The following is a 24,358-nucleotide window of genomic DNA, read 5'->3' on the forward strand; positions in this document are numbered from 1 at the left end:
CTAAAATAGCAGAATACATGTTATTTTCAAGCGTACATGTAACATTCTCCAGAATAGATCATATGTTAAGTTACAAAACAGGCTAAATACAAAAGACTAAAGTCATACTGTGAATCTTTTCTTACCATGTCACCATGAAACTAGAAGTCAGCCACAAGGCAAAATCTGGAAAGACCACAAATATGTGGAGGTTAAATAACATGCTACTAAACAATGAATGGGTCAACCAAGAAATAAAAAAATAAAATAAAAAATACATGGACACAAATGAAAATGAAAGAAAAATGGTCCAAAAACCTTTGATGTAGCAAAAGCGGTCATAAGAGGGAAGTAAATAGCAATACAGCCCTACCTCAAGATACAAGAAAAATCTCAAAGAAATCACCTAACCTTACAGCAAAAGCAGCTAGAAAATAACAAGAAGTGAAGCCTAAATCTAGCAGAAGGAAGGAAATAATGAAGATTAGAGCAGAAATAAATGATATAGAGACTAAAGAAAACCCCAATAGAACATATTAATGAAAGCAAGAGTTGGTTCTTTGAAAAAAAAAATAAAACTGATAAACCTTTTTGGAGTGCCTTGGTGGCTAAGTTAGTTAAATGTATTCCTTCAGCTCAGGTCATGCTGGGTTTCTGGGGTGGAGCCCCATGTCAGGCTCCCTGCTCAGAAAGGAGTCTCTCTCCCTCTCTCTCTGCCCCTCTCCCCATTCATGCTCGCCATTCTCTCTCTCTCTCAAGAAATAAATAAAAATATTTTAAAAAATAATAACAATAAAAATAAATTGATAAACCTCTAGCCAGACTGATCAAAAAGAAAAGACAGAACCCAAATAAATTAAATGATAAATGAGGGCAGAAAAATAACAACTAACACCACAGAAATACAAAGAATTATGAGAGAATATAATGAAAAACTTTATGCCAACAAATTGGACAATCTAGAAGAAATGGATAAATTCCGAGAAACATATAAAGTACTAAAACTGAAAGAGGAAGAATAGAAAACTTGAACAGACCAATAACCAGCAAAGAAATTGAATCAATAATCAGAAAAAATTCCAAACAAAGAAAAATCCATGGCCAGGTTGTTTCACAGGTGAATTCTTCCAAACATTTAAAGAAGTGTTAATATGTTTTGTTCTCAAACTATTCCAGCTTTGCACAGTGGCAGTATAATAGTCAATGAAGTTTAGCCATGGCTCAATTATTGCTAATTGAAAACTATTCCAAAAATAGAAAATGAATGAAAACTCCCAAATTCATTCTGTGAGACCAGCATTACCCTAATACCAAAGCCAGATAATGACTCTGCTAATAAAGTAATACAGGCTGACATTCCTGATGAACATGAGTGGAACAATCCCAATAAAATACTAGGAGACAGAATCCAATGATATCTTCAACTCATAATGATCAAGTGGGACTTATACTTCAGTTGCAAGGGTGGTTCAATATACATAAATTAGTCAAAATGATACACCACATTATTAAAAGAAAAGAGCCTCAGGAAGGGGGAAATTGGGAGGGCTGGAAAAAGTATTCAAAGAAATAATGGCTGGAAATTCTCCAAATTCAGTTGTCTGGTTCAACGCCACTTCTCAACAGGCCAGGCTTCATCTTCACACCCAGGTGTCAGTTGGTGGTGTCTTTATCCCTAGGACTCAGAAACTCTCTGAATTTCTTAGTAGCCTGCTTCAAAGCTCAGTCATGCTTATTGGTGGACAGTCTCTCTATTCAAATGTTCTGTGTCTTTAGCTTGGGTTTCCCCTCCTTCTTGATGTTAGCATTAAGACCTCTAAAGTCTCCACTCACCTTTCTTAAAGTCATATGTCGAGCTATTGGCATCCTGCATCCTCAGCCCATAATCCTTTGGTAGCTGCTTTTTGCCTACATGTCCCACATCCAGTTGTAGTTTCTATTTCTGAAGATTTGTCTTCTGGATTGGGAGCTAACAAGATTTCTACATCACTCAAGAGTCCAGGTCATCCCCTTTGGTTTTCTAAATAATCACCATCTCCACCAGCATCAACCTGAGTCCTGGCAGGATTGTTGGTTCAGTGCCCACAGGAAGTAAACTGAAATTGGAACTGAAACACTCCAACATCCATTTCTTCAATGTGGAGCTGATGGAAGCCATCCTCAATTACTGTATGCTCTATACTATATACCCCTCTTTCAATGCAAAGCTTGAGGACAAGCTTTCCTTCTGCCAAGGGACACCTACCTCAGCAGTTTGGAGCTCCAAGTTCATGAGAACTTCTTGCTCTTGGGACCCAATCTCAATTAGTCTGAACACTGAGGAAGGAGCAGTCATGGTTCAAGGAGTGGATGACACTAGAGCTGGGACTGCCCCTGCTCCTGCCCTTATGGTGGTCCAGAGGCTGTGGCCACTTTGCCTTCATTCCCATAAGGGCCTCCTCCATATGAACACTAGTCACTGCAGGGTCTGGCACCTGAAGACATGCCTGACCATAAGACACCTTCCCCACTTTCCTCCTCCTCCTCCCCCCCATGATACTTCATGTTATCTTTGCAGCTGTCAGCCTTACTCTGGGAAGCTCAACCCTGGCTCCCTCCCTGCCTGCTGCTAGAATAAACTTCAGTGAAGTGGGAAAGCATGAGCAGTATCCAGTCATCACAGAGATCAAAGCATCCTGTTCAACATTAAACATGAAGTTAGTTGTAAAAAACAACAAAATGCCAACAATATATGATCCTTTCAATAGAGGCAGAAAAAGCATTTGCAAAATATGACATCCATTCGTGATAGAAAACTTTCAACAGGGACACCTGAGTGGCTCAGTGGTTGAGCATCTGCCTTTGGCTCAGGGTGTGATCCCAGAGTCCCAGGATCGAGTCCCACATTAGGCTTCCTGTATGGAGCCTGCTTCTCTCTCTGCCTCTCTCTCTCTCTCATACATAATGAATAAATAAATAAATAAATAAATAAATAAATAAATAAATTTTTAAATAAAAATTTAAAAAAAGAAAACCTGCAACAAAGCAGGTTTAGAAGGAACATACCTCAAAATAATAAAGGCCATATGCAAAAAAAACCCACAGCTAATATCATACTCAATGGGGAAAAATTGCTTTTTGTCAATGGTCAGGGATGTCCATTCTCACCACTGTATTTAATGTAGTATTGGATATCTTAGCCACAGCAGTCAAACAACAAAAAGAAACAAAAGGCATTCAAATTTGTAAGTAAGAAGTTAAACTTTCATTATTTGCAAGAAGACATGAGACTATATAGTAAACCCTAATGACTCCCACAAAAAATTGCTAGAACTGATGCAAGAATTCAGTAAAATCACAGGATACAAAATCAATGTACAGAAATCTTTTGCATTTCTATACACCAATAATGAAGCAACAGAAAGTACAATTAAGGATTCTATCCCCATTTATAATTGCAGTGAAAAAGATTAAGATACATAGGAATAAACCTATCTGAAGAGGTGAAATATCTGTACTCTGAAAATTAAAAACACTGATTAAATAAATTGAAGATGATACAAACATCATGGAAAAACATTTCATGCTCATGGATTGGAAGAACAAATACTGTTAAAATTTCTATACTACCCAAAGAAATCTACATATTTAATTCAGTCCCTATCAAAATATTACCAGCATTTTTCACAGAGCTATTACAAACAATCTTAAAATTTGTATGGAGCCACAGAAGACCCTGCATAGCCAAAACAACCTTGAAAAATAAAAGAATAGAAACGCCAGAAATGAACCCTCAACTCTATGGCCATTTAATCTTTGAGGAGCAGGAAAGAACGCCCAATGGGAAAAATGTATCTCCAAGAAATGATGTTATGAGGGCCATGGGGATGGGGAGGCAATGGTGCCAGCGGTGTCCAGGCTGCAGGCTGGGGCTGGGGCAGGGCTCCGGTGCTGTCAAAGCCGGTGTTCTGCCAGTACCTGAGCCTCTTGTGGCTCTATCCAGTGCTCACCAAAGCGGCCACCAGACTTTCATAAATAGTACAGCATGCTCCCGGTGTTGCCAGCTTCAGCAGCAATTAAGTGAGTGACATTTTGTCAGCACTTGGGAACTTCCTGGCCCAGATGATTGAGAAGAAGCACGGAAAATGAAAACTGCTTTCAAAAGCTAGATGACAGTGGGCCTCTCAGGTATGCCATTTATAGGGGAGAGACACAGCTGTTATTGTTGTCCAGATAAGGAGAATCTTCTGGCCAGCACTGCACATGAACTGCAAGTCTGGACCCCAGCGCAGTTTATCAATGTCAACTACATCCCTTTGCAGGCAAGAACCACTGTCCTTGGTCAACCTGTGGAAGAGGAACCTGAACTCTGGAAAAGAAGCACTGGTATCCAGGCTGGATCACTGCAAGCCAAGGCCACATGACACATCTTCCTCATCAGGCACTCCCAGTACCACGTGGATGCCTCCCTGGAAAAGGACCGTACACTGACACCCGTGGGTCCTGAACAGGCTAAACTAACTGGGATCCAACTTGCAAGCATGGGGTTGAAGTTTAATAAAAGTGTCCATTCATCCATGACTTGAGCGGTAGAAACCACTGACATCACCAGCAAGCACCTGCCAAGTGTCTGCAAGGTCAGCACAGACCTGCTGAGGGAAGGTGCCCCCATGTAGCCCAACCCGCCCATGTCCCACTGGAAGCTGGAGGCTGTGTATTATGAAGACAGAGCCTGGATCAAGGCCGCCTTCCAGAACTACATTCACTGGGCAGACACCAAGCAACAGAAGGACAGTTATGAGACTTTCATCTGCCATGCGAACGTCATCCGCCACAGCGTGCGTGCAATTGTAAATGGGATTGACTCCTTAATTTCTCTTTCTTCAGTCTCATTGTTAGTGTAGAGAAATGCCACTGACTTCTGGGCATTGATTTTGTATCCTGCCACACTGCCAAATTGATGTATGAGTTCTAGCCATCTTGGGGTGGAGTCTTTTGGGTTGTCTATATAGAGTATCATGTCATCGGCAAAGAGGGAGAGTTTGACTTCTTCTTTGCCAATTCGAATGCCTTTTTGTTGTCTGATTGCTGAGGCTAGAACTTCCAGTACTATGTTGGATAGCACTGGTGAGAGTGGACATCCCTGTCTTGTTCCTGATCTTACGGGGAAGGCTGCCAGTGCTTCCCCATTGAGAATGATATTTGCTGTGGGCTTTTCATAGATGGCTTTTAAGATGCTGAGGAATGTTCCCTCTATCCCTACACTCTGAAGAGTTTTGATCAGGAATGGACGCTGTATTTTGTCAAATGCTTTCTCTACATCTAATGAGAGGATCCTATGGTTCTTGGTTTTTCTCTTGGTGATATGATGAATCACATTGATTGTTTTACGAGTGTTGAACCAGCCTTGTGTCCCAGGAATAAATCCTACTTGGTCATGGTGAATAATTTTCTTAATGTACTCTTGGATACTATTCGCTAGTGTCTTGTGGAGAATTTTGCATCCATTTTCATCAGAGATGTTGGTCTATCATTCTCCTTTTTGGTGGGGTCTTTGTCTGGTTTTGGAATTAAGGTGATGCTGGCCTCATAGAACAAATTTGGAAGTACTCCATCACTTTCTATCTTTCCAAACAGCTTTAGTAGAATAGGTATGGTTTCTTCTTTAAACATTTGATAGAATTCCCCTGGGAAGCCATCTGGCCTGGACTATTGTATCTTGGGAGGTTTTTGATGACTGCTGCAATTTCCTCCCTGGTTATTGGCCTGTTCAGGTTTTCTATTTCTTCCTGTTCCTGTTTTGGTAGTTTGTGGCTTTCCAGAAATGCGTCCATTTCTTCTAGGACGCAGAACTCCTGCGTCTAAAGGTGCTGGACAAAAAACAGCAAATAGATTCTACACCCAGCAGAAGAAGAGAGTTAATAAAGGTTCGAGCAGAACTCAATGAAATCGAGACCAGAAGAACTGTGGAACAGATCAACCAAACCAGGAGTTGGTTCTTTGAAAGAATGAATAAGATAGATAAACCATAAGCTTCTTAGAAGACCTATGGAGTGTTGAAAATGCTAGATTGAAGTCACCAAGTATAAATGTATTATTATCTAAGTATGTATTAACTTTGATTATTAATTGATTGATATTTGGCAGCTCCCACATTCAGGGCATGTATATTGAGGATTGTTAAGTCCTCTTGTTGAATAGATCCTTTAAATATGAGATAGTGTCCCTCTTCATCTCTCACTACAGTATTCGGGGTAAATTTTAGTTTATCTGATATAAGGATGACTACCCCTGCTTTCTTTTGAGGACCATTTGAATGGTCAATGGTTCTCCAATCTTTTATTTTTAGGCTGTAGGTGTCCTTCTGTCTAAAATGAGTCTCTTGTAGACAGCAAATAGATGGGTCCTGCTTTTTTATCCAGTCTGACACCCTGCGCCTTTTGATGGGGTCATTAAGCCCATTCACGTTCAGAGTTACTATTGAAAGATAGTTTAGTGTCATCATGATGTCTATTCAGTCCCTGTTTTTGTGGATTGTTCCATTGGACTTCTTCTTAAAGGGGAATTCTCAGAGTCCCCCTTAAAATTTCTTGCAGAGCTGGTTTGGAGGTCACATATTCTTTCAGTTCCTGCCTGTCTTGGGAGCTCTTTATCTCTCCTTCCATTCTGAATGAGAGCCTTGGTGGATAAAGTATTCTTGGTTGCATTTTTCTCTCATTTAGGACCCTGAATATATCCTGCCAGCCCTTTCTGACCTGCCAGGTCTCTGTGGAGAGGTCTGCTGTTAATCTGATACTCCTCCCCATATAAGTTAGGGATTTCTTTTCTCTTGCTGCTTTAAGGATCTTCTCCTTATCTTTGGAATTTGCAAGCTTCACTATTAAATGTGGAGGTATTGAATGGTTTTTATTGATTTTAGCGGGGGTTCTATTTCCTGGATCTGAATGCCTGTTTCCCTTCCCAGATTAGGAAATTTTTCAGCTATGATTTGTTCAAATACATATTCTGATCTCTGTCCCTTTTGGCGCCCTCGGGAACCCCAATTAAACATAGATTTTTTTCCTCAGGCTGTCACTTATTTCCCTTAATCTATCCTCATGGTCTTTTGTCTCTTTTTTCCTCAGTTTTCCTCTTTGCCATCAACTTGTCTTCTATGTCACTCACTCATTCTTCCACCTTGTTAACCCTCATCGTTAGGACTTCTAGTTTGGATTGCATCTCATTCAATTGATTTTTAAGTTCTGCCTGATTAGATCTAAATTCTGCAGTCATGATTTCTCTTGAGTCCTTTATGCTTTTTTCTAACGCCACCAGTAGGTTTATTTTTTTATAATAAATTAATTTTTTTTGGTGTTCGAGTTGCCAACATACAGAAGCTTCATAATAGTGCTTCTGAATTGCCTTTCTGACATTGAATTGTAATCCAGATTTTGTAACTCTGTGGGAGAGAGGACTGTTTCTGATTCTTTCTTTTGAGGTGAGGTTTTCCTTCTAGTCATTTTGCTCAGTGCAGAGTGGCCAAAAACAAGTTGTATTGGGAAAATGAGAAAAAGAGAGGAGAGAAAGAAGGAAAGAAAAAAGGAAGAAAAAAAGAAAAAAGAGAAGAGAAAGAGACAGAAAAAGAAACAAAGGAAATAAAAAAAGGTGGGGGAATCAAACAGAAATTAAAAAGCAAAAAAAAAAAAAAAAAAAAAAAAAAAACCAACCAAACAAACACACGGGGGAGTATCTTCTGATTCTGTATACTGTAAGTCCCTTGACTTCCCCTGGAACTTGTCCGTCTAGCTGGTCTTCTGGAGGAAGGGCCTGTTGTGCTGATTTTCAGGTGTTAGCACTTGGGGGAGCTGCTCAGCCTTCTTCCTGGGGCAGGGCTCAGTGGGGGTTGTTTACCCTGTGAGGCCTCAGGAGGAACAACCACGGTGGCGGCGGCGGCCAGCTCTGGAGCCCTGGATTCAGCTCCCGCAGTAACTACAGAGCTCTCAGTCTGCAGGGGCCAGGATGCTCCGGGGGCGGGGCCGCTGATCTGCTCAGCTCGGGGCAGGAGCGTCCTTGTTGTCCTGGGCCCTCCTGGCCTCTGCCTGTCCCAGGGTGAGGCCGGATCCTGGGCTCTGTCCCTGCCGCCCTGTACTCCGCGGCCAGCACTGCTGGATTCACGCTCCCGGCGCACAGCCCCCTCTCTGCGGAGCCTAGGCCCGAGTCCCTCCGAGCTGCTCCTGGGTTCAGCCATGTGCACGCTGCAGTCCTTTAGGGAGCTTGGCGCACTCTCCCTGGTGCGCAGTTGCTCTGTTAGTGTCCCAGGGAGCCTGAGGGCATCCCCGCTCTTCCTGTGGTCCTTCTCTAACTCCCTGCGAGTGCCTACGTGCCCGGGAAGACTGGTGAAGCTCCTATTCTCAGGGATGGAGCTTTCCTTTCCTGGGGACACTCGCTGCGGCATAGCCCGGCTTCTCGCGGGGCTCCTCCCCCTTGGATGCCCTTTGTTTCTTTATTTCTCCCCCCGCCCCGTCTTCCTACCTTGATAGAAGCGCGAACTCTTCTCACGGTAGCATTCCAGCTGTTCTATCTTTAAATCTCAGGCAGAATTCGTAGATTTTCAGGATGATTTGAAGGTTATCTAGGTAATTTGGTGGGGACAGGTGATTTGGGGACCCTACTCTTCCGCCATCTTGCCCCTCCCTCCTCTATTCATTTCTTTTTCCCATTTCATGATAGGATTGTTTGTTTCTTTGCTGTGGAGTTTATTAGGTTCTTTATAGATCTTGGATACTAGCCCTTTATCTGATACGTCATTTGTAAATACCTTCTCCCATTCTGTAGGTTGCCTTTTAGTTTTGTTGGCTCTTTCCTTGGCTGTGCAGAAGCTTTTTATCTTGATGAAGTCCAATACTTCATTTTTGCTTTTGTTTCTCTTGCCTTCATGCTTGTATCTTGCAAGAAGGTGCTGTGGGAAAGTTCAAAAAGGGTTTTACCTGTGTTCTTCTCCAGGATTCCGATGGAATCTTGTATCACATTTAGATCTTTCATCCATTTTGAGTTTATCTTTGTGTATGGTGAAAGAGAGTGGTCTAGTTTCATTCTTCTGCATGTGGATGTCCAATTTTCCCAGCACCATTTATTATAGAGACTGTCTTTTTTCCAGTGGATAGTCTTTCCTGCTTTGTCGAATATTAGCTGATCATAAAGATGAGGGTGCACTTCTGGATTCTCTATTCTGTTCTATTGATATATGTATCTTTCTTAAAGATTTATTTATTTATTCATAATAGACACACACACACACACAGAGGCAAAGACACAGCCGGAGGGAGGAACAGGCTCCATGGCAGGAGCTTGATGTGGGACTCCTTCCCAGGACTCCAGGATTGCACCTTGGGCCAAAGGCAGGCGCGAAACAGCTGAGCCACCCAGGGATCCACTATGTGTCTGATTTTGTGCCAGTAACACACTGTCTTGATGACCACAGCTTTGTAGTACAACCTGAAATCTGGCATTGTGATGCCCCCAGCTACAGTTTTCTTTTTTATATTCCCCTGGCTTTTCGGGGTCTTTTCTGATTCCACATAAATCTTAAGATGATGTGTTCCAATACCCTGAAGTAAGTCCATGGGATTTTGATAGGTATTGCATTAAATGTGTAAATTGCCCTGAGTAGCATTGACATTTTCACAATATTAATTTTTCCAATCCATGAGCATCGAATATTTTTCTCTTTGTGCCTTCCTCAATGTCTTTCAGTAGTGTTTTGTAGTTTTTAGTGTACAGATCCTTTACCTCTTTGGTTAGGTTTATTCCTAGGTATCTTATGCTTTTGGGTACCATTATAAAAGGGATTGGCTCCTTAATTTATCTTTCTTCAGTCTCATTGTTAGTGTATAGAAATGCCACTGATTTCTAGGCATTGATTTTGTATCCTGCCACGAAGTCGAATTGCTGTATGAGTTCTAGCAAACGTGGGGGTGGAATCTCTGGGGTTTTCTACGTACTTCATGTCATCCACGAAGAGAAAGAGTTTGACTTCTTCTAGCCAATTTGAATGCCTTTTATTTCTTTTTGTTGCCTGATTGCTGAGGCTAGGACTTCTAGTACTATGTTGAATAGCAGTGGTGAGAGTGGACATCCCTGTCTTGTTCCTGATCTTAGGGGAAAGGCTCCCAGTGCTTCCCCACTGAGAATTATATTTGCTGTGGGCTTTTCTTAGATGGCTTTTAAGATGTTGAGGAATGTTCCCTCTATCCCTACACTCTGAAGAGTCTTGATCAGGAATGAATGCTGTCTTTTGTCAAATGCTTTCTCTGCATGTATTAAGAGGATCATATGGTTCTTTTTGTTTTCTCTTGCTGATATGATCTATCCCATTGATTGCCCTACAAGTGTTGAAGCAGCCTTGCATGCCAGAGATAAATCCCACTTGGTCATGGGGTATAATCTTCTTAATGTATTGTTGGATCCTATTGGCTAGTAACTTGTTTATAATTTTTGCATATGTTTTCATGAGGGATATTGGTCTATAATTCTCCATTTCGGTGGGGTCTTTCTCTGGTTTTGGAATTAAGGTGATGCTGGCCTCATAGAACGAGCTTGGAAGTACTCCATCTCTTTCTATCTTTCTGAACAGCTTTAGTAGAATAGGTTTTGTTTCTTCTTTAAACGTTTGATAGAATTCCTATGGGAAACCACCTGGCCCTGGACTTTTGTGCCTTGGTAGGTTTTTGATGAGTGCTTCAATTTCCTCCCTGGTAATTGACCTGTTCATGTTTTGTCTCTCTTCCTATTACAGTTTTGGTAGTTTGTGTTTCTCCAGAAATGCGTCCATTTCTTCTAGATTGCCTAATTTATCGGCGTATAGCTGCTCATAATATGTGTTTAAAATCGTTTCTATTTCCTTTGTATTGCTGATGATCTCTTCTTTCTCATTCAAGATTTATTAATTTGAGTCTTTTCTCTCTTCTTTTTAATAAGGCTGACTAATGCTTTATCTATCTTATTAATTCTTTCAAAGAACCAACTCCTGGTTTTGTTAATCTGTTCCACAGTTCTGGTCTCTCTTTCATTGAGTTCTGCTCAAATCTTCATTAACTCTCTTCTTCTGCTGGGTGTAGGTTTTATTTGCTGTTCCTTCTCCATCTCCTTTAGGTGTAGGGTTAGCCTGTGTGTTTGAGTTCTTTCCAGTTTTTGATGGATGCTTATATTGCGATGTATTTCCCCCTCAGGACTCTTTTGCTGTATCCCAAAGATTTTGAAGGTCGTATCTTCATTCTCATTAGTTTCCATGAATCTATTTAATTCTTCCCTATTTTCCTGGTTGACACTTTCATCTTTTATCAGGATAGTCCTTAACCTCCATGTGTTTTAAATCCTTCCAAACTTCTTCTTCTGGTTTAGTTCTAGCTTCACAGCATTATGGTCTGAAATATGTAGGGACTATCCCAATCTTTTGGTATCAGTTAAGACCGTATTTGTGACCCAGTATATGGTCTATTCTGGAGAAAGTTCCATGTGCATTGTGAAGAATGTGTATTTAGTTGAGTTTGGATGTAAAGTTCTGTAAATATCTGTGAAATACATCTGATGCAGCAGTGTATCATTGAAAGCTCTTCTTTCTTTGGAGATGTTGTGCTTAGAAGATCTATAGATTGTAGAAAGCACCATGTTCAACTCTCCCGGTTTAAGTGTATTATTATCTAAGTATGTCTTAAGTTTGGTTATTGATTGATTTATATACTTGGCAGCTCCCATATTTGGGGTATAAATATTCATGATTGTTAGGTCCTCTTTTTGGATAGATCCTTTAAGTATGATATAGTGTCCCTCTTCATTTCTTACTACAGTCTTTGGGATAAACTTTAATTCATCTGATATGAGAATGGCTACCCCTGCTTTCTTTTCAGGACCATTTGAATGGCAAATTGTTTTCCAACCTTTTATTGTCAGGCTGTCAATGTCCTTAGGTCTAAAATGAGTTTCTTGTAGATCGCAAATAGATGGGTCTTGTTCTTTTATCCAGTCTGAAACCCGGCACCTTTGGATGGGGTCATTAAGCCCATTCACATTCAGAGTTACTATTGAAAGATATGAATTTGGGATCCCTGGGTGGCGCAGTGGTTTGGCGCCTGCCTTTGGCCCAGGGCGCGATCCTGGAGACCCGGGATCGAATCCCATATTGGGCTCCTGGTGCATGGAGCCTGCTTCTCCCTCTGCCTATGTCTCTGCCTCTCTCTCTCTCTCTCTGTGACTGTCATAAATAAATAAAAATTAAAAAAAAGAAAGATATGAATTTAGTGTCATCATAATACCTATTCAGTCCCTTTTTTGTGGAGTTTTTCTTTGGGCTTCCTCTTTCTTTTACAGAGTCCCCCTTAATATTTCTTCTAGAGCTGGTTTGGTGGTAACATATTTCAGTTTTTGGCTATCTTGGAAGCTCTTTATCTCTCCTATTCTGAATGAGAGTGTTGCTGGATAAAGTATTCTTGGCTGCAGGTTCTTCTCATTTATGACCCTGAATATATCCTGCCATCCTTTTCTGGCCTGCCAGTTCTCTGTGGATAGGTTTCCTGTTAAGCTAATACTTCTCCCCATAAAGGTTATGGATCTCTTGTCTCTTTCTGCTTTAAGGATCATTTCTGGAGAAGGGGGCAAGATGGCAGAAGAGTAGGTGGCCCAAGTCACCTGTTCCCACCAAATTACCTAGATAACCTTCAAATCATCCTGAAAATCTACGAATTCGCCCTGAGATTAAAGAGAGAACAGCTGGAATGCTACAGTGAGAAGAGTCACGCTTCTATCAAGGTAGGAAGACGGGAAAAAAGAAATAAAGAAACAAAAGGCATCCAAGGGGGAGGGGCGAGTGCCCCCAGGACAGGAAAGCACCCTCCGGGAAAAACAGGGGGTTCACCAATCTTCCTGGGCAGAAAGGCGCTAGCAGGGAGTTAGCGCAGGATCCCAGGAGGGTGGGGATGCCCTCAGGCTCCCAGGGACACTAACATAGCACCTGCGACCTGGGGAGAGCGCGTCACACCCCATGGACAAGCTCCTGAAAGGGCTGCAGCGCTCATGGATGGACCCGGGGGCAGCTGGGAGGCAGCTCAGGTGGGGTTCCCCGCTGAGGGGTCTGCGCGGCCCGGGAGTAGCTCAGAAGCAGCTCCGGCAGAGGCTCCAGCAGAGGCTCTGTGTGGAAGGGTCTGCGGGGCCAGGAGTGGGAATCCAACAGCACAGGCCCAGGAGCACAGGGTGCTGGGGACACAGCCCAAGATCCCGCGCTCATCCCAGGACAGGCTGAAGACAGGAGGACACAGACAGCAAGGACACTCCTGCCCCAAGCTGAGCAGATCAGTGGCCCCGCCCCCGGAGCATCCAAGCCCCTGTAGGCTGAGAGCTCCTTAGTTACTTCCGAGCTGAATCCAGGGCTCCAGCACTGGCTGCCACCACTGTGGTTGTTCCTCCTTGGGCCTCACAGGGTAAACAATCCCCACTAAGTCTCACAGTGTACTCACCGGATAAGCAGCTTAACATCTTTTACTGAGCCCTGAACCGGGCAGGGGGCTGAGCAGCAACCCCAGGTGCTAACACATGAAAATCAGCACAGCATGCCCCTCTCGCAGAAGACCAGCTAGACAGACAGGGAAAAAACAAATTATTGACCAAACAGCACTGAAAGTTTCTGTGGCAGTCGCGGGACTAACAGTACACAGAATCAGAGGATACTTCCCCTTGTTTTTTTGGTTTTAAATTTCCGTTTGCTTGCCAGCCCCCCTTTTTTCCTTTTTTCTTCTCTCTTTTTTCTTTTTTTTCTGTTTTTTCTTCCTTTTCTCTTTTTTCTTTTTTTTTCTTTCCTTCTTTCGCTTCTCTCTTTTTCTCCTTTTCCCAATACAACTTGTTTTTGGCCACTCTGCACTAAGCAAAATGACTAGAAGAAAACCTCACCTCAAAAGAAAGAATCAAAAACAGTCCTCTCTCCCACAGAGTTACAAAATCTGGATTACAATTCAATGTCAGAAAGCCAATTCAGAAGCACTATTATACAGCTACTGGTGGCTCTAGAAAAAAGCATAAAGGACTCAAGAGACTTCATGACTGCAGAATTTAGATCCAATCAGGCAGAAATTAAAAATCAATTGAATGAGATGCAATCCAAACTAGAAGTCCTAACGACGAGGGTTAACAAGGTGGAAGAACGAGTGAGTGACATAGAAGGCAAGTTGATGGCAAAGAGGGAAACTGAGGAAAAAAGAGACAAACAAAAGATCATGAGGATAGATTAAGGGAAATAAATGACAGCCTGAGAAAGAAAAACCTACATTTAATTGGGGTTCCCGAGGGCACCGAAAGGGCCAGAGGGCCAGAGAATGACCCCACCAAAAAGGAGAATTACAGACCGATATCCCTGATGAACATGGATGCAAAAATTCTCAACAAGATACAAGCCAATTGGATCCAACAGTACATTAAGAAATCTATTCACCATGACCAAGTAGGATTTATCCCCGGGACACTAGGCTGGTTCAACACTGGTAAAACAATCAATGTGATTCATCATATCAGCAAGAGAAAAACCAAGAACCATATGATCCTCTCAATAGATGCAGAGAAACCATTCGACAAAATACAGCATCCATTCCTGATCAGGACTCTTCAGAGTGTAGGGATAGTGGGAATATTCCTCAGCATCTTAAAAGCCATCTACAAAAAGCCCACAGCAAATATCATTCTCAATGGGGAAGCACTGGGGGATCCCTGGTGGCGCAGCGGTTTGGCGCCTGCCTTTGGCCCAGGGCGTGATCCTGGAGACCCGGGATCGAATCCCACATCGGGCTCCCGGTGCATGGAGCCTGCTTCTCCCTCTGCCTGTGTCTCTGCCTCTCTCTCTCTCTCTCTGTAACTATCATAAATAAATAAAAATTAAAAAAAAATGGGGAAGCACTGGGAGCCTTTCCCCTAAGATCAGGTTCGAGACAGGGATGTCCACTCTCACCACTGTTATTCAACATAGTATTAGGAGTCCTAGCTTCAGCAATCAGACAACAAAAAGACATTAAAGGCATTCGAATTGGCAAAGAAGAAGTCAAAGTCTCCCTCTTGCCGATGACATGGTACTTTACATAGAAAACCCAAAAGACTACACCCCTAGATTGCTAGAACTCATACAGTAATTTTGCAGTGTGGCAGGATACAAAATCAATGCCCAGAAATCAGTGGCATTTATATACACTAACAATGAGCCTGAAGAAAGAGAAATTAAGGAGTCAATCCCATTTACGATTGCACCCAAAAACATAAGATACCTAGGAATAAACCTAACCAGAGGTAAGGGATCTAACCCTAAAAACTATAGAACATTTCTGAAAGAAATTGAGGAAGACACAAAGAGATGGAAAAATATCCATGCTCATGGATTGGAAGAATTAATATTGTGAAAAGGCAATGTTACCCAGGGCAATTTACACGTTTAATGCAATCCCTATCAAAGTCCATGGACTTTCTTCAGAGAGTTGGAACAAATCATTTTAAGATTTGTGTGGAATCAGAAAAGACCCCGAATAGCCAGGGGAATTTTAAAAAAGAAAAGTATAGCTCGGGGCATCACAATATCAGATTTCAGGTTGTACTACAAAGCTGTGGTCATCAAGACATTGTGGTACTGGCACAAAAACAGACACATAGATCAATGGAACAGAATAGAGAACCCAGCAGTGGACCCCCAACTTTATGGTCAACTAATATTTGATAAAGGAGGAAAGACTATCCATGGGAAGAAAGACAGTCTCTTCAATAAATGGTGCTGGGAAAATTGGACATCCACATGCAGAAGAATGAAAGTAGACCACTCTCTTTCACCATACACAAAGATAAACTCAAAATGGATGAAAGATCTAAATGTGAGACAAGATTCCATCAAAATCCTAGAGGAGAACACAGGCAACACCCTTTTTGAACTTGGCCACAGTAACTTCTTGCAAGATACATCTACGAAGGCAAAAGAAACAAAAGCAAAAATGAATTATTGGGACTTCATCAAGATAAGAAGCTTTTGCACAGCAAAGGATACAGTGAACAAAACTACAAGACAACCTACAGAATGGGAGAAGATATTTGCAAATGACGTATCAGATAAAGGGCTAGTCTCCAAGATCTAGAAAGAACTTATTAAACTCAACAGCAAAGACACAAACAATCCAATCACTAAATGGGCAAAAGACATGAACAGAAATCTCACAGAGGAAGACATAGACATGGCCAACACGCACATGAGAAAATGCTCTAAATCACTTGCCATCAGGGTATTACAAATGAAAACCACAATGAGACACCACCCCACACCAGTGAGAATGGGGAAAATTAACAAGGCAGGAAAATGTTGGAGAGGATGCGGAGAGAAGGGAACCCTCTTACACTGTTGGTGGGAGTGTGAACTGGTGCAGCCACTGTGGAAAACTGGGTGGAGGTTCCTCAAAGAGTTAAAAATAGACCTTTCCTGTGACCCAGCAATTGCACTGCTTGGGATTTACCCCAAAGATGGAGATGCAATGAAATGCCGGGACACCTGCATCCCGATGTTTATACCAGCAATGTCCACAATAGCCAAACTGTGGAAGGAGCCTTGGCGTCCTTCGAAAGATGAATGGATAAAGGTGTGGTTTATGTATACAGTGGAATATGACTCAGCCATTAGAAATGATAAATACCCACCATTTGCTTCAACATGGTTGGAACTGGAGGGTATTATGCTGAGTGAAATAAGTCAATCGGAGAAGGACAAACATTATATGTTCTCATTCATTTGGGGAATATAAATAATAGTGAAAGGGAATAGAAGGGAAGGGAGAAGAATTGGGTAGGAAATATCAGAAAGGGAGACAGGACATGAAGACTCCTAACTCTGGGAAATGAACTAGGGGTATGGAAGGGGAGGAGGGCGGCGGTGTGGGTGATTGGTTGGTGGGCACTGAGGGGGGCACTTGGCGTGGTAAGCACTGGGTGTTGTTCTGTATGTTGGGAAATTGACCACCAATAAAAAATAAATTTATTATTTAAAAAAGGATCATTTCTTTATCTTTGGAATGTGCAAGTTTCACTATTAAATATCGGGGTGTTTAACGGTTTTTATTGATTTTAGCGCGATCTCTCTATCTCCTGCATCTGAATGCTTGTTTCCCTTCCCAAGTTAGGGAAGTTCTCTGCTATGATTTGTACAAGTACACTTTCTGGACCTCTGTCCTTTTCGACACCCTCTGCAACCCCAGCTAAACGTAGATTTTTCTTTCTGGGGCTGTCATTTCTTTCCCTTTCCCTTTCCTCATGATCTTTTAATTGTTTTTCAATTTTTTTCCCTCAGCTTCCTTCCTTGCCATCAACCTGTCTTCTATGTCACTCACTTGTTCTTCTACCTCCTTACCTGTCATCATTAGGACCTCCAGTTTGGATTGCATCTCATTTAATTGATTTTTAATTTCAGCCTGATTAGATCTAAATTCTGCAGTCATGAAGTCTCTTGAATCCTTTATGCTTTTTTCCCCCAGAGCCACCAGTAGCTTTATAATTGTGCTTCTGAATTGGCTTTGTGACATTGAATTGTAAATCAAATTCTGTAACTATGTGGGATAGAGGACTCTTTCTGATTCTGTCTTTTGTGGTGAGTTCCTCCTTCTAGTCATTTTTCTCAGTGCAGAGTGGCTAAAAAGTTGTACTGGAAAAAAGAGAAAAAGAGGAAAAAAATGAAAAAAGGGAGGGGGGACAAACAAAGAACAAAAAACAAAGAGGTGTATCCTCTGATTATATGTACTGTAAGTCCCTAGATTTCCCCTGGAACTTTCCAGTGCTTCTTGGTCAAGAACTTGCTCTTCCCCTGTCCTTCCACCTGGTCTTCAGGGGAGGTGCTTGCTGTGCTGATTCTCAGGTGTGTGTGCCTGGGGGAGCTGCCCCGCCCCCTGCTACGTCCAGGGCGCATTCGGCGCTGTTTATCCTTTAAGGCCTCTGCTCCCTGGCGGCCCCAATCTGTCCCAGGTATAACGCGACACCAGGAGGAACAACAGCAGTGGTGGCAGCCAGCTCTCCAGCGCTGGAGTCAGCTCCAGCAGTAACTACTGCAGTCTCCCAGTTCCCAGGGTCCTGGATGCTCCGGGGCGGTGGCACTGTTCTGCACAGCTGGCAGCTGCCCAGTGGTCTGAATGCCCTCGCTGTCCTCGCTGTCCTGTGACCTCCCGTCCTCTGCCTGTCTCAGTGCAGGAGTGCGGGATCTTGGGATATGTCCCCCAGCGCCTTTGCTCTGGGGCCTGCACCACTGGAATCATGCTCCCAGGGTCCCGCAGCCCTCTCCGTGCGAAGCCGCCACCTGCGCCACTGCCTGAGCTGCTCCCAGGGCTGCGCAGAGCAGCCACCTGAACCGCAGCCTGGGCTACTCTCCGGACCCCACCAGGGGTGCACTCCAGCCCTTTTGGGAGCTCGGCCTGTGGTGTGTGGAATGCTCTCCCTTGGGGCACAGTTCCTCTTTTAGTGACCGTGGGAGCCTGAAGGCATCACTGCCCCTCCTGGGATCTTGCCTGAGCTCCCTGGGAGCGCCTTTCCTTCTGGGAAGATTCGTAAAGTTCCTTCTTTTCAGAGACTGGGCTTTCCTGTCCTGGAGGCTCTTGCCGCCCCGCTTAGCCCGGCTCCTCATGGGGGCACCTCCCCCTGGATGCTTTTTTACTTGTTTATTTTTTTTCTCTCTTCCTGCCTTGGTGGAAGCCGAAGTCTTCTCATTGTAACATTCCAGCTGTTCTCTCTTTAAATCTCAGGCCAAATTTGTAGGGTTTCAGGATGATATGAAAGTTATCTAGGTAAATTGGTGGGGACAAGTGACTTGGGATTCTACCTTTCCACCATCTTGCCCTGCCTCACAGCCAAATGTTGTAAGAGACTAATGAAACAGTCACCCCAGCACAAACAATAGTCATCTCTGTAAAATAATGGATCCCTTCCTGCCCTTACTGTGTAGAGTCTCCTGCAGATTCAATGAAGTACCTATTAAGATTCCAATAGCATTTTTTTCTTACAGAAACAGAAGAAACAATCCTACAATTCATATGAAACAACAAAAAACCCTGAACAGTCAAAACAATCCTGAGAAAGAACATCAAAATTAGAGACATTTTTTTTTTAAAAAAGCATAGTATTGGCATAAAAGTAGACACATAGTTAAATGGAACAGAAATGAGAACCAGGAAATAAACTCCAGCAATTCTGTGAACTAATATTGAACAAGGCAGCCAAGAATGGAGATAGTCCATTTATCCTGCTTTTCTCTCTTTTAATAGAGAAAAGACTGTTCAATAACAATCAAGAAAACTGCATATTCACAAGAAGAATGAAACTAGACCTCTAACACCATTCACAAAAATTAACTTGAAATGTATTAAATGCTTAAATGTAAAATGTGAATTCATAAAACTCTGAAAAGAGAAACACAAAGGGAAAAAAACAACAATTTCATGGATATGGAATCCAAAATACAAGCAATAGAAGCAAAAATAAACATGTATAACTAAATCAAACTAAAAAGATTCTGCACAGCAAAACAAGCAAAAAACAAACAGCAGGGCAGCCCCAGTGGCTCAGCATTTTAGCCCTGCCATCGGCCCAGGGCTGATCCTGGAGACCCAGGATTGAGTCCCATGTCGGGCTCCCTGCATGGAGCCTGCTTCTCCCTCTGCCTGTGTCTCTGCCTCTCTCCCTCTCTCATGAATAAATAAATAATAAAATATTTATTAAAAAAACAGCAAAAATGAAGGAAGCATACAGAATAGAAGAATATATTCACAAACCACATGTCCAGTAAAGGGTTATTATTCAAAATATATAAAAAACTGGTACAGCCACTCTGGAAAAACAGTGTGGAGGTTCCTCAAGAAGTTAAAAATAGAGATACTCTACAACCCAGCAATTGCACTACTGGGTATTTACCCCCCAAATGCTGATGTAGTGAAATGCCAGGACACCTGCACCCCAGTGTTCATAATAGCAATGTACACAATAGCCAAACTGTGGAAGATGCCTCGATGTCCTTCGATAGGTGAATGAATAAAGAAAATGTGATATATATATATATTCAGCCACCAGAAAGGATGAATACCCACCATTTGCTTCGACGTGGATGCAACTGGAGGGTATTATGATGCTGAGTGAAGTCAGTCAGAGAAGGACAATCATCATATGTTCTTACTCATACAAGGAATATAAGAAAGAGTGAAAGGGATTATAAGGGAAAAGGGGGGAACTGAGTGGGAAAAATTAGATAGGGAGACAAACCATGAGAGAGTCCTAACTTGGGAAATAACCAAGTGGTTATGGAAAGTGAAGTGGGCAAGGGGATGGGGTAACTGGGTATCAGGCACTTGATGGGATGAGCACTGGGTGTTATACTATACCTCAAAAAATTAAAAAGATTACTACCATATGATCTCAAAATTCCACTTCTGGGTATAATTTTGAAAATGGAATCATTATCTTGAAGAGATATCTGGACCCTTGTGATTATTGCAGCATTATTTTCAATTGGAAAGACATGGAAAGAACCTAATATAGATCAACAGATGAATGGATAAAGAAAGTACACACAAAGGAATATTATTCAGCTACAAAAAAGAAGAAACTTCCTGCCCTCTGTGACAACATGGATGGACCATAAGAACATTATGCTAAATTAATCAGAGACAGAAAAATACTGTATGATATCACATTTATGTAGAACCTTTTTAAAAAAATCCTAGAAATAGAGAGCAGATCGGTGGTTGCCATGGATGGGAGATGAGGGGGAAATGGGTAAAGATATTAGAAGGGTACATGTTTTTATTGATAAGATGAATACATTCTGATGATGTAATGTATAGCATGGTGAGTATAGTTTACAATATTGTACTGTTTTGGAGAGCTATTAAAGGGGCAAATCTTAGGGGTGACTGGGTGACTCAGTGGGTTAAATGTCTGCCTTCAGCTCAGGTCATGATCCCAGATTCTTGGGATAGAGTCCCACATCAGGCTCCCTGCTCAGTGAGGAGCCTGCTTCTCCCTCCCTCTCTCTGCCCTTACCCCCTGCTCATTTTTGCTCTCTCTCTCTCTACAATAATCTTTTAAAAAAGAGTAAATCTTATAAGTTCTCACTCTACACATACAAAATGGGACTATGTGAAGTGTGAAGTAAGTGTTCATTAATCTTATTGTGATATATAGAGATAGATGATAGATGATAGATAGATAGATGATAGATAGATAGATAATCTCACACTTAGATCCTCCAACATGAGAAAGCCCATTCTCTCTTCAGGGCCTTGCACTTATTTCTCTGCCTGGAACACTGTTCTCTCCAGCTTTTGTCTTGTTGGTTTGTTCTTTTATTTCAGATATCAATTCAAATGTCCGCTCTTCATGGAAGCCTGATCACCCTAAGTGGTCCTATGTAATCATTCTCTTTCATTATACCTTGTTAATTTCCTTCATAATAGATTTCACAGTTCGTATTACTGTGTTTGTTCATTCACTAATTTTCTATTTATTTTGTTCTCTCTCTTCCCCCATTAGACTTCCAGTTCCAAAACTGTTGGGACAAAATATGTTTTGCTCATGCACTACCCTAGCACCTAGATTTAGTGCCTGGCATTTAGTCATAATAAGTATTTATTAAATAAATATGTAAATAAGTTAAAAATAACTGATCAGAATGCCTTTCAGTAAATATTTAATATGTTTGATGTTAATCTACCTAATTTTCTATAAATGTCCAAATGATATATTTAATATCCTTCATAGGAAATGTACACACAGAAATGACCTTTACCCATTCCTCTACCAAATTATCTCTATCATTTCACCTAATTATATAATCTGAGTTGACAAAAACCTTATCTATTCCTACTCTCTATGCAATGTATATATACATTCTACAACAGTAACAAGTTATTTGCGTGCTCTTGCTAAATGTTTCTAGACAAGTGTAAGTAATTTTTAATCAACCGATTTCACCATTACTTTTGATTATTTTTTCTTGTTCTGATTAGATGATTTCACTTAATCTGTTTTTGAGCTCATTGACTCTTTCTTCTTCTTGGTCAAATCTGCTATTATTCTTAGTTCAATCACAGCATCCTTCAGCTCCAAAATTACTGTTTGGATCTTTATATAGTTTCTCTTTATCAGATTCCTTGTTTTGTTCTTGTATTGTTTTCCTGATTTCATTACATCATTTATATGTGTTCTCGTGAAGCTCCCTGACCATCTTTTGAGGGTGTTATGGTGAGTGAAATAAGTCAATCGGAGAAGGACAATCATCATATGGCTTCACTCATATGGGGAATATAAGAAATATTGAAAGGGAAGAAAAAGAAAGGGATTATAAAGGAAAGGAGGGGAACTGAGTGGGAAAAATTAGGGAGAGAGACAAACCATGGGAGACTTCCTAACTTGGGAAATAAACAAAGAGTTGCAGAAGGTGAGGTGGGTGGGGGGATGGAGTAACTAGGTGACAGGCACTGTGGAGGGCACTTGATGGGATGAGCACTGGGTGTTATACTATATTTTGGCAAATTGAACTTAAATAAAAACAAATATAAAAAAATAAAATCGCAATGGAAATTTTTGAAGAAAAATTATTCTAAAACTCATTTGGAATATTAATAGATCATCAATGGAGATAAAAATTTTGAAAAAATACGTAGGAAGTTTCATATCTCCTGATTTAAAAACTTTGTACAAATTTACAGAAATCAAAACAGCGTGGCAGTGACATAAAGACAAATAGACCAATGGAACTGAATAGAGAGCCTAGAAATAAACACTTGCCTATATGGTCAAATTGTTTTAAATTAAATTAGAGTCCAAAAACCACTCAATAGGAAAAGGACAGTTTCTTCAGCAAATGGTTTTGGGAATGCAGTATATCCACGTACAAAAGAATGGAATTGGACACTTACCTTACATTGTATACAAAAATTTAAATCAAAAGGAATTAAAGACTAAAATATCGTACCTATAACTAGAAAACTCTAGGAGAAAAGGTAGGGAAAATCTTCATAGCATTGGGCTTCACAATGATTTCTTGATATAACACCAAAAGCTCAGGCAACAAAAACAAAAATCGACAGACGGAATTACATCAAACTTTAAAATGTTGTTGCATCAAAGCATGCAATCAATAAAGGAAAACATCCACCCAGAGAATGGGACAAAACATTTGAAAAACATATTATATTAAGCACTCTCAAAACTCAAAAATCAAATAACTCGATTCAAAATATACAAGAGATTAGCATCACAGAGCATAACATATTCCTCTTTCCTTCTCTCCTTTTTATTGACTTATAATTAATATAAAACATTGTATTAGTTTCCGATGTAAATCATAGTGAATTGACCAATGTGTACATTGCAAAATGATCACCTCAAAAAGTCTGGCTAACATCTAGTACTATATAAAGTTAATACAATATTAATGACTATATTCCTCACGCTGTATATATATCCCCATGACTTGTTTATTTTATAACTGGAAGTTTATGCTTCTAGAACCCCTTCAACCATTTTGTGTCCCTCAACCAGCCTTCCTTCTTAGTGATTTTGATAGATGTCATGTGATATCTCACTGTGGGTTTGATTCATATTTCCTTGATGATTAGTAGTGTTAAACATCTTTACTTGTACCTCTTGGTCATCTGTATGTCTTTCAAAAAATGTTTAGTGAGATCCTTTGCTCATTTTTCCATGGATTGGTGTTTCCCTGTTATTGAGGTATATGAGTTTGTTATATATTTTGGATATTAAGCCCTTATAGGATATGTGATTTGCAAATATTCTCTCCCATCTACCCAGTTGTCTTTTCTTTTTGTTGATGGTTTTCTTCACTGTGCAGAACCTTTTTAGTTTGATATAGTACCATTTATTTGTTTTTGCTTTTGTTTCCATTGCCTTTGGCATCAGATTTTCAAAATGGTTAAGACCATTATCATGGAGTTTACTACTGATGTTACTTCCAGGAGATTTATTGTTTCAGGCCTCACATTCAAGCTTTTTTGGTTTTGTTTTTGTTTTCATATTCAAGTTTTAATCCATTTTAAGTCAATCATTTTGGGTTAATTTTTGTATATAAGGGTAAGATTGTGATCTAGTTCCATTCCTTTGCACGCAGCTGTCCAGTTTTCTGAGCACCATTTATCGAACAGTGTGTCATTTCCTCATTGTATAGTCATGCCTCTACTGCCATATATTTATTGACCATGCTAGCATAGGTTTATTACTGGATTCTCTGTTTTGTCCCATTGATCTATGTGCTTTCTTTCTTGCCAATACCATGTTTGGATTACTATGGCTTGTTTGAATAGTTTGAAACAGGGAACATACCTCTGATTTTCTTCCTTTTACCCAAGATTGTTTGGCTACTTATGGT

General features: G+C 41.1%; 1 protein-coding gene and 2 pseudogenes across 1 annotated transcript in view; 2 read left to right on the top strand and 1 right to left on the bottom strand.

Moving 5' to 3' along the window:
* The window catches only part of KLF8 (KLF transcription factor 8), a 340,994-nt gene that overhangs the window by 236,279 nt on the left and 80,357 nt on the right, over positions 1 to 24,358 (bottom strand). The gene's annotated exons all lie outside the window — the stretch shown is intronic.
* Positions 1,154 to 1,235, top strand: LOC140628987 (U4 spliceosomal RNA; annotated as a pseudogene).
* Positions 4,222 to 4,862, top strand: LOC140628508 (serine/threonine-protein phosphatase PGAM5, mitochondrial pseudogene; annotated as a pseudogene).

The sequence above is a fragment of the Canis lupus genome, chromosome X, assembly GCF_048164855.1.
Source record: "Canis lupus baileyi chromosome X, mCanLup2.hap1, whole genome shotgun sequence".
Classification (NCBI taxonomy): Eukaryota; Metazoa; Chordata; class Mammalia; order Carnivora; family Canidae; genus Canis; species Canis lupus.